Source organism: Phyllostomus hastatus, unplaced genomic scaffold (assembly GCF_019186645.2).
Source record: "Phyllostomus hastatus isolate PE091 unplaced genomic scaffold, TTU_PhHast_1.1 phas_scaffold_60, whole genome shotgun sequence".
NCBI lineage: Eukaryota > Metazoa > Chordata > Mammalia > Chiroptera > Phyllostomidae > Phyllostomus > Phyllostomus hastatus.
The window spans coordinates 429,619-445,807 of record NW_025334038.1 but is presented as its reverse complement, the minus strand read 5'-3'; the positions used below and the strand labels follow the sequence as shown (position 1 = coordinate 445,807).

The 16,189-nt window shown below is 39.0% G+C and overlaps 1 pseudogene; it reads left to right on the top strand.

Annotated features, from left to right (window-relative positions):
• Window positions 1-8,320: 8,320 nt before the first annotated feature.
• Window positions 8,321-9,854, top strand: LOC123810468 (annotated as a pseudogene).
• The last annotated feature ends 6,335 nt before the right edge of the window (window positions 9,855-16,189 follow it).

Below are 16,189 nucleotides of genomic sequence, written 5' to 3'. Positions count from 1 at the left end.
TACCGTCCCCACTGACTAGTACAGTGAAGTCATCATTGTTCATGCATGTGCATTCCAGTTCACTCTCCTTGGCTGCCAGGTTACATCATGTTGTGGAAACCATTCTCATTATATTAACAATGGTTAGACTTTTCCAGTCAGTCCTTCATATTTCAAGCTTCTCTGTGTAAAATACTTTTTAATTGACCATAGCAAAAATTTTTATACCGTTTTTACTGGGCTTGCATGGGATATGTTTCCAAAACCCACATTTGCCTCTAAGTCCAGGTAACATTTTGTTTATTGTTACATTCTGTCTCCTAGAGTAACAAAATTTACAATTTACTACAAATGCTGAGAAAATGTCTCTCACAGCCACCAATTTGCCCATTTTCAGATGGTCTAAGCAGGTAAGTTTGTTACCAAACCTGATACAATTATTAATAAATCTAAACCTCCATAAAGACATCATAAGTTTATAAAGTTCAATACCACTACAATTTGTAGCCCATAAACCCTGAAAATTTAGCCAATTGCCATGATATAAACCGGCTAAATATAAAATGCCTAGAAATGCTTTCAATTCTGTTTTGTCTATTTGTTTAGCATGTCCGTCTGGCTCAAGATAGAATCAATGTATTTATTTATTTGTAAATAATGAGATTAGATCTAAAATATCATTTGTGATAAAGAAGTTCTGATTTCAAGTTCTTTTTTATGTGTGTTTGGCCAAACAAATGGAAGTTGACACAAAATATTCTGTAGCTGTTCTCTAGTTCATCTTCTTATTGGATTTTTACTCTATTTTGATTCTTTATCCTTTCAAAAACATACTCTTCATTTATGTCTAATTCATCTTCACTTTCTTCACTAGAAGTGAAATATCTTGCTCTCTATCCAAATCTTCTTCCATATAAACTAATTTCCACATAATCTTCATCTTCTAAAGTACTTTTGTTTTTGCATTTGACCCTACTGTTTTCATCATCAGACTTGAGTAACATTCATTGAAGTCCTTCACTACCTCTTGGATCATCAAATTGATCTAGTTTTCCAGCCATTTTACATAGTAAATGAAAAAGACCCACAACATTGACTTCAAAGTTTGTGGGGGGCAGGCGATGGGGGGAGCTACACCAACACTGACTTCTGGAGTTCACATTATCTCTCAGATACAATTTACTATCAAATATCACACACCCTTACAAAACACATGTTATAAACAAACCGATGGTTTAAACATTATGGCTTAACAGTAGTCATGTACAAATGTGCAACTAATCATAATTTTGAGTCTATGTACCTGAAATACGTAACAATATTTAAGAAAAGATTTTGTTTGTATCTCTCAGATCAGCTGTGGGTTAAATGTAAAACCTGAAACCATAAAACTCTTGGAAGTAAACATAGGCAGTAAAATCTCTGACATTGTTTTTAGTAATGTTTCTTTGGATATATCTCCTCAGGCAAAAGAAACAAAAGGGAGAAAAAGAAACAAATGGAATTACAACAAACTAAAAAGTTTTTGCACAGCAAAGAAAAATATCAACAAGCAAAAATACAAGACGGCTGCTGAGTAGGTGGAAGCTACAAAAGTAGCTTCTCCCAGTGCCAAACCAGATTTACAGGTAAAATATAAGGCAGTCAACCTGAATAACCAACTGAAGGACAGCTGAACAGAGTACTATATCCAAGGATATATAGAAGAGCTACAAAGTGACTGGTAAGAATGGTGGAGATGTGGACATGGCTGTTCCCTGTACCCAGGTGAAATGGCTGAAGCTGGAGGAATATCTCAGCTTCAAAATATCTCAGCTCCCCTCCACTGAGGAGAGAAGGGTCCCAACCTCATGCCAGGACCCCCAAAGCAGAGCATTAGGGCCAAGAAGATGAGCCAGCATAGCATTTTGCAGCAAAAATCAGTGGGGTCTCTATTCACCGGAAAGAGAGGGACTGTGCTAGAATCCCAGGTGCTTTCCTAAAAGGCCAACACACAGAAGCTCACTCTTGGGCACTCACCCAGGGCTCTGGTAGAGGGAAGGAAACTTGGGACACACAGAAGCCTTAAAGAGATCTGTGTGGCATGGTTTCAAAGAGAGATCTAGAGGAATGGCCACAGAAGTTCAGGCCTGAGGCAATATCTCACAATGCCTTCAGGTGCTATCTTTCACAGTCAAGCATCCCTATTCTTATAGCACCAGCTTGGGGAAGTGCACTAGCCTGGTCCTCCACATACTGACAATACCACCCTGCCAAATTTGAGTGCAGTAGAAAGGACTGTTGGCTGCACCAAGCTGGGACCTGAGGTGTGCTCTTTTTGGAGAAACTATAGGCAGAATACAAGATGGTCATTGAACTGAATGGCTTTTATACAAGGACCAAACTTTCCCCCCTACCATGGGATAGACAGGTGCCACCCCCAACAAAATACTTCTTGTTAGGGTTGCTGGTGGCAGGCAGCTGTGGAGCTAGGGAGAGTCATTCAGCTTGCTCCCTTCTCATGGGCTTGCACCATCTCCAGTGAAGATCTGCTTTGATCTGCATCCACAAATCCCACAGATCTCATCCTGCTAAGCTCAGTCCGACAGGCGAAGGCAGCACAGCTCAGAACTGGGACCTTCAGCACCACCTCCTTGGAGCCTTTTGTAAGGGTCTCTGGTGGTACACTGCAGAGCTACAGGGAGCAGCTTGCATTTCTCCCAAGGGTCAACACCACTGCCAGAAAAGGGTTGACTTGGTCTGTTCTTCCAAGTCCTGCAGGGGAAAAGGGAGCATGTAGCTCAGTCTGGAGCCAGAAACTTCAAAATGCAGCTTCCTTGGGATCTCTGATGGCTTGGCTGCAGAGCTACAGGGAGACGTGTAGCTTGCACCCCTCATGCAAGCCACCATCACCTCCAAAAGTAGTCTGCCTTGATATATTTTCATAACCCTTTCTGACCCTATCCTGCTGGGTTCAATTTCACAAGTTGTGGGAGAAGGAGGCTCTGCTCAAAGATGGGTCATTCAGAGTGCATCTACCTCAGTGCTCCAGTCTTGGGCTAAAGCAAGCATGACTGCAGAGCTAAGGGAAGCAGTGCAATTTGCCCTGTGATACAGCTGGTACCACCCCCACTGGAAGGCTTTCTTGACTTCTTTGCCTGAGGCCCCACAACACTGTCCTATCCTCCTGAGCTTGCTGCTACAGAAGGGACAGCTGGCTGCAACCAACCTGAACCTGTGGCATGCTCCTCATGTGGGAGCTGTAGCTGGACACTGTAGTAGAGTCTGAATGGTATGGCTCAGGAGTAGGGGCCACATTCTCCCCATTGAGTGTCTAGCCATGTGGCCTTAAAGTAGGGAGCCCAACAGCCCCATCCTCCCATTCTGGTCACCTTGCCCGACTGAGCTTGGGCCCTGAGGGAGGGTCAGCAGGGCAGGCCAGCTTGGGCTCACTCAACAGCCTTTCTTCATAAGACTCTGGAGGAAACCCAGGCAATCTTGAGGTGGGGGGAGTAGCTGACAGGTAGATGCCAACTTCAGAAAGCCTTGGACTTTTACTGATCTTCTCCCAGGTCAGAGCTCCAGGAAGCTGATTCTGGTACTCAGCCTGGCCCCTACCCTCCACACACAAACCCAGTAGACAAAGATACAAACAATAAACAGTGTGATAGTTACAGACAGGAAGCCCAAGGCTAGTTACACACAACATTTTATAGTGACTTGTATCTGAACTCCACCCAAGTGATCCCAGAACCAAAACAATACTGATGGGCTTCAGACCACACCAGAGTTTGAGCCAACTAGCCACACCAGCAGCACACACAAAGTATTCCAGCAAGCACCAGACCCTCCTGGGAACAACACCTAGGGGATCAGTCCCTGCACAGTGTCTCATACACAGTAATTGATGTTTACCCTTATAATCACCCAACCTGATGGGTCAACCCCATACACAAAAGGGTCAACAGTAGTTAAGACTCAACTACAACAAGAGGTGCACATAGCCCATAGGAAACATTCCTGAAGCATGGAGATCAAGTGCTCTGGAAGATTATGCCACTGAGCCCAACAAAACACTTTTTATCAGGAAACCATCATAACAAGTGTGGAGTTATAACAGATCTACCTAATATAGAAGGACAAAATGAGGAGACAAAGAAAAATGTCCCAAACAAAAGAATAAGATAAATCCCCGGGGAAAAAAAAGAGAATAAAATTAAATGGATGAAATGGAAGCAACCAAAACACCAGATGAATAGTTTAAAATAATGGTTATCAGGAATTTAGGGGAAGAATGGATTATCTCTGTTAGAATTTAAACAATGAGATAGTAACCATTTAAAAAGACATAGAAACTACAAAAATGAATCAGAAATAAATGGTGCAATATCTGAAATGAGGAATATACTAGAAGGAATCAATGGTAGGTTAGATGAAGGTGAGGATCAAATCAGTGATTAAAGAGCAAGATAATAGTCAGTAACCAAGCAGAGAATAGAAGAGAAAACAGCATTTTTAAAAATGAGGAAAGTGTAAGAAAACTCTGGGACAACATCAAGCATGAAAATATCCAAATCATAGGACTACCAGAAGGAGAAGACAGTGAGCAAAGGATAGAGAACCTGTTTGAAGAAATAATGGTAGAAAACTTCCCCAGCCTGATGAAAGAAAAAGTCACAGACGTTCAGGAAACACAGAGAGTCCCAATCAAGATGAGCCCAAAGAGACCCACACAAAGACACACCATAGTTAAAATGAAAAAAGTTAAAGACAAAGACAATTTTAAAGGCAGCAAGAGAGAAACAGTTAGTTGCCTACAAGGGAATTCACATAAGGCGTCACCTGATTTGTCAACAGAAACACTTCAGGCCAAAAGGGATTGGTATGAAGTATTCAAAGTGATAAAAAAGCAAGGACCTGCAACAAAGACTAGGCTCTTCAGCAAGCCTAACATTTTAAATTGAAGGTGAAATAAAGAAGTTGCAAGCCCCCCCAAAAAAGGCTAAAGGAGTTCTTTACCACCAAACCAGTGTTGCAAGAAATGCTATAGGGACTACTTTAAGAAAAGGAAGAAATAGAGAAAGAGAGGAACATAGGCATAGCAATGAAGTGGCAATAAATAAGTACCTATCAATAATAACATTAAATGTAAGTGGATTGAATGCTCCAATCAAAAGACACCAGCTAGCTGAATGGTTAAGAAAACATGACCCATACATATGCTGTCTACAAGAGACCCACCTCAGAGCAAAAGATTCATAGAGGCTGAAAGCGAAGGGATGGAAAAAAGATTTCATGCTAATGGAAACAGAAAAAAACTGGAGTAGCAATTCTTATAACTGACAAAATAGACTTCTAAATAAAGGCTGTAACAAGAGACAAAGGTCACTACGTAATACAAAAGGGATTGATCCAATAAGAAAATATAACCCCTATAAATATAAATGTACGAAAAGCAGGAGCAACTAAATATATAAAGAAATACTTGGTGGACTTTAAGGGAGAATTCAATAGCAATACAATGATAGTAGGGGATTTTAACACTTCACTGTCATCAGCAAATGGATCTTTCAGACCAAAAAGAAAAAAAAATATCGACAAGAAAACAGCAAACTTAAATGACACATTAGATCAGATGGATTTGATTGATATTTACAGAACATTTCATCTGAAAGAAGCAGAATATACAGTCTTCTCAAGTGCACATAGAACAGTCTCAAAGATAGACCACATGTGAGGACACAAAACAAATCTTAATAAATTCAAGAATATTGAAATCATATTAAAGCATCTTCTTGAATCACCAAGGCATAAAACTAGAAATCAACTATAATAATAAAACTCAAAACAATTCAAACACATGGAGGTTAAGTAGCATGTTATTAAACAATCAATGGGTTAACAATGAGATAAAATTAAAAATAAATTACCTGGAAAGAAATAAAAATGAACACACAACAACCCAAAACCTCTGGGACACAGTAAAAGCAGTCCTGAGAGGGAAGTTCATAGCATTACAGGCCCACCTCAAGAAGCAACAAAAATCTCAAACACACAATCTATCCCTATACCTAAAAGAACTAGATAAAGAAAAACAAACAAAGCACAAAGAAAGTAGAAGGAAGGGATAATAAAGATCAGAGCAGAAATAAATGATGTAGATACTAAAAAACAATAAAAAAATTAATGAAACCAGGAGCTGGTTATTTGAAAAAAATAAGCAAGATTGACAAACCTTTAATCAGACTCATCAAAAAAAAAAAAAAGAGAGGACCCAAATAAATAAAATCTGAAATAAAAGGGGACAAGTAACAACTGATATCACAGAAATACAAAGTATTGTAAGAAAATACTATGAACAACTATATGCCAACAATTTGGACAACCTGGGTGAAATGGGTAAATTCCTAGAAACATACAATCTTCCAAAACAAAATCAGGAAGAAACAGAAAACTTGAATTGACTGATAACAAATAATGAAACTGTAGCAGTAATCAAAATCTCCTAGCAAATGAAAGTCCTGAACAGGGTGGCCTCACAGGGGAATTTTGCCAAACATTCAAAGAAGAAATAATGCCTACCCTTCTCAAACTTTTCCAAAAAACTCAAGTACAGGGAAAACTTCCAAGCTCCTTGTGCAAGGCCAGCATTATTCTAATTCCAAAATTAGATAAGGGCACTACAAAGAAAGAAAATTATAGGCTATAGATACTAAAAATCCTCAACAAAATATTAGCACACCAGTTTCAGTAATACATTAAGAAGATCACATAACGTTATCAAGTGGGATTTATTCCAGGGATGCAAGGTTGATACAATACTCACAAATCAATAAGTGTAATGCATCACATTAAAAAATGAAAGATAAAAATTGCATGACCATGACAATGGTTGCAGAATAAGCATTTGATAAAATCCAGTATTCATTTATAATAAAAACTCTCAACAAAGTGGGAATAGAGGGATCATATCTCAACATAATAAAGGCCACACATTAAAAAACCTATAGCCAACATCATACTCAATGGGCAAAAAAAAAATGTGATTTTTCATGATTAGGAACAAGACAGGGATGTCTGCTTTTACCATGTTATTCAACACAGTACTAGAAGTCCTAGCCACAGCAATCAAACAAGAAGAAATAAAATGCATCCAAATTGGAAAGGGAGAAGTAAAACTGTCAATTGCAGATGACATCATACTGTACACAGAAATCCCTGAAGACTCCATCAAAAAATTAGGCCTAATAATGAATTTGGCAAAGTAGCAGGATACAAAATTAATATTCAGAAATCGGTGGCATTTTTATACACCAATAGTGAGCTATAGGTAAGAAAACAATCTCATTTACTATAGCAACAACAACAACAAAAACCCAAATAAGGTACCTAGGAATAAATATTACCAAGAAGGTGAAAGACATACACTCAGAAAACTATAGAACGTTGAATTAAAAAAATTGAGAAGATGCAAGCAAATGGAAGTATATACCATGTTCATGGATTGGAAGAATTAACATCATTAAAATGTCCAAAGCAATCCATAGATTCAACACAATTCTTATTAAAATACCAATGGCATATTTCATAGATCTAGAACAAATATTCCAAAAACTTATACAAGACAAAAAACAACCCCAAATAGGCTCAGCAATCTTGAGAAAGAAGAACAAAGTTGGAGGAATCACACTACTTGGTATTAAACTAAACTACAAGCCATTGTAATCAAGTAGCTTGATACTGGCATAAGAACAGGCATATAGATTAATGGAAGAGACCAGAGATCCCAAAAGTAAACCCATGCCTTTATGGTCAATTAAATATATCCTTGACAAAGGATGCAAAATGGTACAATGGAGTAAAGATAGTCTCTTCAATAAATGGTGTCGGGAAAATTGTACAGGTATATGCAAAAAATGAATCTAGATCACCAACTTAGACCATATACAAGAATAAAGTCAAAATGGATAAAAGACTTAAATGTAAGCCATAAAACCATAACAATACTAGAAGAAAACTTAGGCAGCAAAATTTTTGACATGTCTTGTAACAATATTTTTGCTGATATACCTTCTAGGGCAAGGGAAACAAAAGAAAAATAAACAAATAGGACTATGTCGAACTAAAAAGCTTCTGCACAGCAAAAGAAGTCATCAACAAAATGATAAGGGGACCCAGCATAGGGCAGAACATATTTGCCAATGATACTTTGGATAAGGGATTAATTTCCAAAATCGAGAAGAAATTCATTCAGCTTAACATAAAAACAACAACAGCAACAACAACAACAATTAGACCAATTACAGAACAGGCAGAGGACCTGTGCTTAGGAATTGGATAGTACTGAGTCAATATGGAAGAACTCCCCCTTTTTTATGGAGAAAGTGGAAGCTAGTATGGGCTACTCTGTCATCTTTGAACATGTTAGATGGGGGAAAGTGGCCAATTTTCTCCCTTTATGCTGAGGAACGACAGTTATTTCATCAAGCTTGTGTCTTTGGCAGTGCTGACAATGAAGTTTTATATACTACTGTAAATGATGACATTTTCATGCTTGGCACAAACTGCTGTGGCTGTTTGGGATTAAGTGATGTCTAGAGCACCACTGAACCTTGGAGACGGGATTCTTTAAGTGGCAGGAAAAAAAAAACAACCTGCCTCAGCTATGGGAGTCGCCCACATATTGTCCTTGTAACAACAAAAGAAGTCTTTACCTGAAGTCATAAAGCTTATAGCCATCTGGGCAGTGGGACAACAAATCAGAGTTTGATGCCCTGACATGTCTCTACTAAGTAATCTGTCAAACAAACAAGTTGATTGAAGTTGCCTATGGATATTACCATTCTTTGGTGCCAACATCTGATGGGGAGGTAGGCTCTGGATCAACAACTAGCTTATTCCTTGAAGAGACACTGGCTGCTTACAGAGTAAAGTAGTTGTGAATACAGCATGTGGCCAGATGTGCTCAATGGCAGTGGTGGACAGTGGGGAGATTTATAGCTGGGATTCCAAGGGAAATGGGCAGCTTGGACCTGTAGAATAGCAGCTTCACAAGGCATTCATGTCCAGCAGGTTTCCTGTGGCTGCACACACACACATTAGTATTAGCAGAAGAAGGCCAAGTAGATGCGTGGGGTGCAAATTCTTATTGGCAAGTTGGGCACTGGCAATAAAAGTAACCAGTCCTATTCTATCTACTACTGTCATTGTGGAGTAGAATAGAATGATAGAACTTGCAGTCTGCCTCTCTGCCCACACATCTGCTTTTAAGACCCAGGGGGAATATGTGTACACATGGGGCCTGTGCCAAGCCAGTCAATGATCTTGCCTCACCTTATGCACCTTTCCTGCAGGGACAACGTGTTTGCCTGCTTTGCCACTCCCACTGTCTCCTGGCACCTCCTTTGTATGGAACATGACTACTACCTCAGAGTGACTGAGTCACTGAAGATGGAATTTGTAAACCCCAACATCGCAGACCTGAAATTTCTGGTGGATGGAAAGTACATTTATGCACAAGGTGTTGGAACAATGAGGATGATATTTCATATCCTGTTTACTGAGTCTTCTTAGCATAGTTGTACACAGACAACACTAGCCTTGCTCCTGAGGAAGCAGTAGGATTGCTAGGATGTAGCTACATGTTATAGAGGAAGTTGTTTGAAAAAGCTTTGCCAACAAACTATCAAACAAGGAATCTGTGAAGAGAATGCCATTGCTCTGCTCTCTGTTGCTGTGAAATATATGACACTGAGGATTTGAATGAATTCTGCTTCAGGTTTTACAGAAACCATTTCACTATAGTAACACAAACTTTAGGCTTTTCAGAAATGGACCAAGATCTCCTGAATAACTTTCTCAGCAAAGCAAGCATAGTTGAAGCCTTTAAAAATTGATCCTTCCCTGGCTGGTGTGGCTCAGAATATTGAGCACCAGCCTGTGAACTGAAAGGTCACCAGGAAGACTCACAGTCAGGGCACATGTCTAGGTTGTGGGCCAGGTCCCCAGTTGGGGCTTGTAAGAGGCAACCAATTAATGTATCTCTCACACATGATGTTTCTCTCCCTCTCTTTCTCCACCTCCTACCTCTCTCTCTCTAAAAGTAAATTTTAAAAATCTTTAAAAATTGAATCTCACCTGCAGGAAAAAATATTTTAGCACTTCTACTTTCTCTGAAAAGCCAGCAAATAACTTCTCTTTAATAGTATTTATGATGAGTTATGCTTGGCTGAATACCTACGGTCTGTCAAAAGAGGGATGGTGGCCCTGGCTAGTGTGGCTCAGCAGATTTACTGCCAGCCAGTGAACCAAAGGGTCACAATTTCAATTCCCTATCAGGGCACATGCCTGGGTAACAGGCCAGGTCCCCAGTAGGGGAAACACAAGAGGCCACCACACATTGATGTTTCTCTGCTTCTCTTTCTCCCACCCTACCCTTTTGCCTAAAAATAAATAAAATATATTTTTTAAGAGGATGGTGGTCATTGTTCCCTATGTGTTGCAGTCCAAAGTTGGCATAAAAGGCAGTAAATGCTCTGATCAGAAAAGCTAATTGTTTGAAAATTCTGTTACTACGCCCATATAAATACGGTCATGCAGCATAACAATGCTTTGGTCAATGATGGACCACATATACAATGCCGGTGGTCCCCTGAAATAATAAGCAAAAAGTTTGTGTGCATTTTTTCTTTCACTGCTTGTTGCTTCTTGTCTATTTTCCTTTCTTTTTGTATACAATGTTGGAAGAAATCCAACTATGATGTTGAATACTGCTAGTTCTAGGTAGTTTAAGATAAATGAGGAGGATCATGGGTGGATACTCTCCACCCATCCTGAAGCCACCCAGGCAAAGCTGCAGACCTGAGTTGGTGACAGAGTGAAGGGAGCTAACTGGGGAGGAGGGTATGGAAATTAGATTGCCCCCCACACCCTTTTTGATGCCCATCCCTGCCACACTCATTTTCCTCCCCTCAGTTTATCTTTCTCTTTTCTCCAGCCCTGTTCCTCCCTCTCTGGCTTGCTTTCTCTCTCTGTCTTGTTCTCTCACTTTCTCTTTCCTCCTCCTCTCCATCTCCCTCTCATTATTTTTTCATCTCACACTTTGTCTCTCTGGGTTGCTTTCAATCTCTTCTCTCCCTCTCTCTACTTCTCTTGAAGTCTACTCTGCCTCCCATGGTACAACCCTTCAACAGCGCGCACGCGCGTGCACACGCACACACACACACACACACACACATATGCATGCACCAACTTTATCTTTTATGTTTAGATACACGAATACTTATTGTTTTACAACTTTATACAGTAACATGCTGCAGTACTGGCTTATATCCTCAGAACAATAGGCTACACCACATAACTTGCATATATAACAGACTATACAATCTAGGTTTGTGTAAGTACACCCTGTGATGTTAACACAATGATAAAATCACCTAATGACACATTTCCCAGAACATGTCCTCATCAATTAATGGCATATGACTACAATACATTAAGAACTAAAGAAGTATGCTGTGGCTGGCATGGCTCAGTGGATTGATCACAGTCCTGAGAACAAGGGGGTTGCCAATTCGATTCCCAGTCAGGGCATATGCCTGGGTTGTGAGCCAGGTCCCCAGCTGAGGGCATGTGTGAGGTGACCACACATTGATGTTTCTCTCCCTCTCTTTCTCTCTCCTTTCCCCTTTCTCTAAAAATAAATAAATAAAATATTTAAAAAACAGAACTAAAGAAGTATAACTATGTGTACTAGCAGGTAAAACATCACTCCTTCTTACTTCATTGACCAATTTATTAGTGTTCCTGCTGAGGCTGAGTTACTGTTATGTTTCCCTTATCAGTTTGATCTTCAAAAAGAATAAGATGGAGATATGACCAGATTTTATTAAAAAAAGAAGCAGATAGACAAAAACCAAGTGGAAAAGGATAAATGACTGAAGATGAAAATGAGACACAAATTGTAAAATAATTTTATAATAAATATACACCAATATTTGAACATCCACAAAAATAAATAAATTTCTGAAAAAAAAGCAAAATTCTAATGATGAAAAAATAAATAGAAAATTATAATAGACCCATAAACACTAAATATATTGAAGTCACAATTAAACACTTCTAAAAAAGCACAGGCCCAGACAAATTTACAGGTGAATTACACCAAATTTTCAAGTGATACATAATCTAATTATATACTGTTTGTTTCAGAAGATGGAAAGTGAGCAAAAGTTGCCAAGTTTATTTTATGAGACTAGTGTGACTGTGAATCCAAAAACTGGTTAAGGATATTATTTTTAATGAGTCATGTAGGCCAATGTCACATGTGAACATATATTTAAATATCCTATATAAAAATTAGCTGCCCAAATCCAACAGTGAATTTAAAAAATAATTACTCAATGGAAAAACTCTAGAAACATTCCCTTTCGTTTAAGGAGAATGAGAATTGTCTACTACTATGGCTACCCTTTAAAATTACAGCAGAGATGCTGGAAAATGCTATTAGAAAAGGAAAAGAAATAAGCATTGGAAGTAAAGGATGGGGAATACAAAGATACCCTGTTGTTTTATGAAACATGGTCAAAACTGAAAAATCAACAATGATCAAAAAAGCAGTATGATTACTGATGAATTAATGCAACTGGGTGGAAGTACCTTATTTTGTCAGTCAGTTCCGTACAAATGGGCATTAGAAAAGGGCTTTTGATATTACAAATCATGCCATAATAAATAACCCTGTTCACATGTTGTTATGTATTTGTGGAGGTAAGTCTTCAGGGTAAATTCCTAGAAGTGGTATTGCTAAACAAAGGGTAAATGTATAAGTTATTTTGTTAGCCAAGTCACTCCGAATGGTTGTACCATTTTATATGCCCATTAACAATATGAAAGGGTGCCTGTTTCTTCACAGTCTCATTACCAAAGTGTGTTGTCAAACACTCAGGTGTGTATCAATCTGATAGATAAGAAGTGGTATCAGTATCTTCTTGTAGTTTTCAGTTCCATTTCCCTAATGAGTGAGGTTGAAGATCTTTTTGTATTTATAGACCAGTTTGTGTTTTTAAAAAAGATTTTATTTATTTATTTTAGAGAGGGGAAGGAAAGGAGAACCAGGAGAGAAACATCAGTGTGTGGTTGCCACTCATGTGCCACCTGCTGGAGACCTGGCCAGCAACACCCAGGTATGTGCCCTAGACTGGCAATCAAAGAGGTGACCCTTTAGTTCACAGGCCAGGGCTCAATCCACTGAGCCACACCAGCCAGGGCTAGCAGTTTGTCTTTTTGTGTGTGTGCTCTATTTATTTACCTGTTTTTCTATTGAACTTTTGCTTCTCTCTGTTTTTAAAAACTAGCTTCGTCTCTTACATTTAGGGGAAAAAAGAAACAACCCAAATATCCACAGACTTGGGAATGAGTTAATTAAATTTTTCTATACAATGGAACATTCTATAAAGTATAGCTATAAAGTTCAAGGTTGGCTATTAGTGCATTTCTGAAAAGATCTCATACCTATACTATTAAATTTAAAAAATGGTACAGTCCCTAAATGGCAGGGTAATAAGTGGAAAGTACACTAAACTCCTCCCAGGACCAAACTGTAATTACAACAAAATCATAGAAAAACCTTCCTGAACAACCAGCTGAACACTAGCTGGAGAGAAGCCTTAGAACCATGGATAGACAAAAAGAACCACATCACCATAAGACTGGTAGGGAGTGCAGAGGAGGTGCAAGAGGGCTGGCTGAGCTCCCACAAGTAGCTGCTGATGTTCCAGAGGGATATTGAGGTGGCCAGTGGTTTCCCCTGAAAAGTGTGGGGTCTAAACCCCAAGCTGGGCTCCCTAGCCTATAGCACCAGAGCCAGAAGGGAACCTAGTTAACATCCAGCTGTGAAAAGCAGCAGGGTTTCTGTCCACCAGGGAGAGATGGCTGGAGATGCAGAGAGTCTCATAAAGGGCCAATGCACAAAATTTTATTTGCAGCCGCTTACCATGCACTCTGGCAGAGAGAGGACAAAGTGGACTAGGGATGCTTTAGGAGAGTGCGGTTGGTGGCTCTGAGGGGAGATAACTGAAGCAACAGCCACCAGGGTCCCTGTGCTGAGTCATCCCCCACACTGCAGAAGCCATCTTTCTCAAGCAGAGCTCTCCCTTTCAAGTGTCAATAGCCTGAGGGGAAGCAACAACCTCACCCACAGGAATTACTCAACGACACAATGGAGATAAATCCAGGCTGCTGATTATAGTCTGACGCTGTGTCATTGATTAGTTTAACAACTAAGGCAAATTTCAGCTGACCATCCCCAGGACCTGGTGTTGTTAAAAACTTACCTCACTACACAGTTTGGTTCTCTCTGCACACAAACAGGCCCGGAAGAGGGAGCCACATGCTATGGATTGCAGATAGATCCAAACAGGTTAACAAAGGCCAGTCATAAGCAACATCTGACAAAAGTGTACACCAGAGTCTCTGAAGATCTACCTAATACATAGAAGCAAATACAAAGAAGCTGCCAAAATGGGAAGTGAAAAGAAACAGACCCCTTATGAAAGAACAAGAGAATTCTCTAGAGGAAGAGCAAGAAGAAAGGGAGAAAACAACTTATCAGACAGTTTAGAGTAATGATTATAAGGATACTCAACAGCATGAAAGAAACAAAGGAACCACAAAAAAGGATGAGTCAGAAATAAAGAATGCAGTGTCTGAAATAAATAATACACTGGACAGAATAAACAGTCGGTTAGATGAAGTAGAGAATTAAATCAGTGACTTGGAAGACAAGGTAGAAAAAGTACCCAGATGAAGCAGCAAAAAGAAAAGAGAATTTTAAAAAATGAGCAGAGCTTGAGAAACATTTTGAATAACATGATGTGGAACAACATATGCATAATGGGAATACCAGAGGGGAAGGAGAGTGAGCAAAGTATTCAGAAACTATTTGAAGAAATAATGACTGAAAACTTCCTTAATCTGGTGATGGAAAAAGATACACAAGTCCAGGAAGCTCAGGGTCCCAAACAAGTTGGACCCAAAGAGGTCTACACTGAGACACATTACAGTTAAAATATCAAGGCTTAAAGGCAAGGAGAGAATCCTAAAAGCCATAAGAGAAAAGCAGGTAGTTACATAAAAGGGAACATCAATGAGACTGTCATCTGATTACTCAACAGAACATTTCAGGTCAGAAGGGAGTGGTGTGAAATATTCAAGGTGATGAAAAGCAAGGACCTACAACCAAAGTTACTTTACCCAGTGAGGATATTATTTAAAATGGAAAGAGAAATAAGGAGATTCCCAGACAAAAAAAAAAAAAGCTAAAGGGGTTTCTTAACACCAAACCAGTAATGCATCAAATATTAAAGGGTTTGCTTTAAGAAGAAGAAGAAAAAAAGAAAGAAAAAAAATAGAGGAAAACAGTCTAACAATAAAATGACACTATGTATGTATCTACTGTATCTATCAATAATCACCTTAAATGTAAATGGCTTTAATGCTCCAACCAAAAGACATAGGATAGCTGAATGGATAAGAAAATAAAACCCATATATATGCTGCATCTAAGAGACCCATCTCAGATCAAAAGAGACACACAGACTACAAGTAAAAGGTTGGAAAAAGATATTTCATGTAAATAGAAAAGAAAATGGGAAGGAACAAGTCAAGGAACCTGTATAAAGAACCCATGGAAAAAGACAATGGGAGAAAGGACTGAATATGGAAACTGGGGCATGGGTAGGTCAGGAGAGAGTAATGGGAGAAAAATGGGGACAACTATAATTGAACAACAATGAAAAAAAGCTGAGGTAGCAGATAATCAACAAGGAGACAGTGGCCTTAAATGACACACTAGATCAAACATTTAAATGAGATCTTCAGAGAATTTCCCCCCCAAAGCAGCAGAATATACACACTCTTCAAGTGCAAATGGAACATTTTCTAGGATACATCACATATTAGGACACAAAACAAGTCTCAATAAATTTAAAAAGATTGAAACTATATCAAGCATCTTCTCTGACCACAATACTATGAAACTAGAAATCAATCACAAGAACATTGAAAAACACACAAAGACATGGAAGCTAAATAACATGTTATTAAACAATAACTGGGTCAACAATGAGATTAAGGAAACAATAAAAAGATACTTTGAAACAAATGAAAATGGGGACACAACACTGCAAAATTGGTGGGGCATGGGGTAAGCAGTCCTAAGAGGGAAATTCAT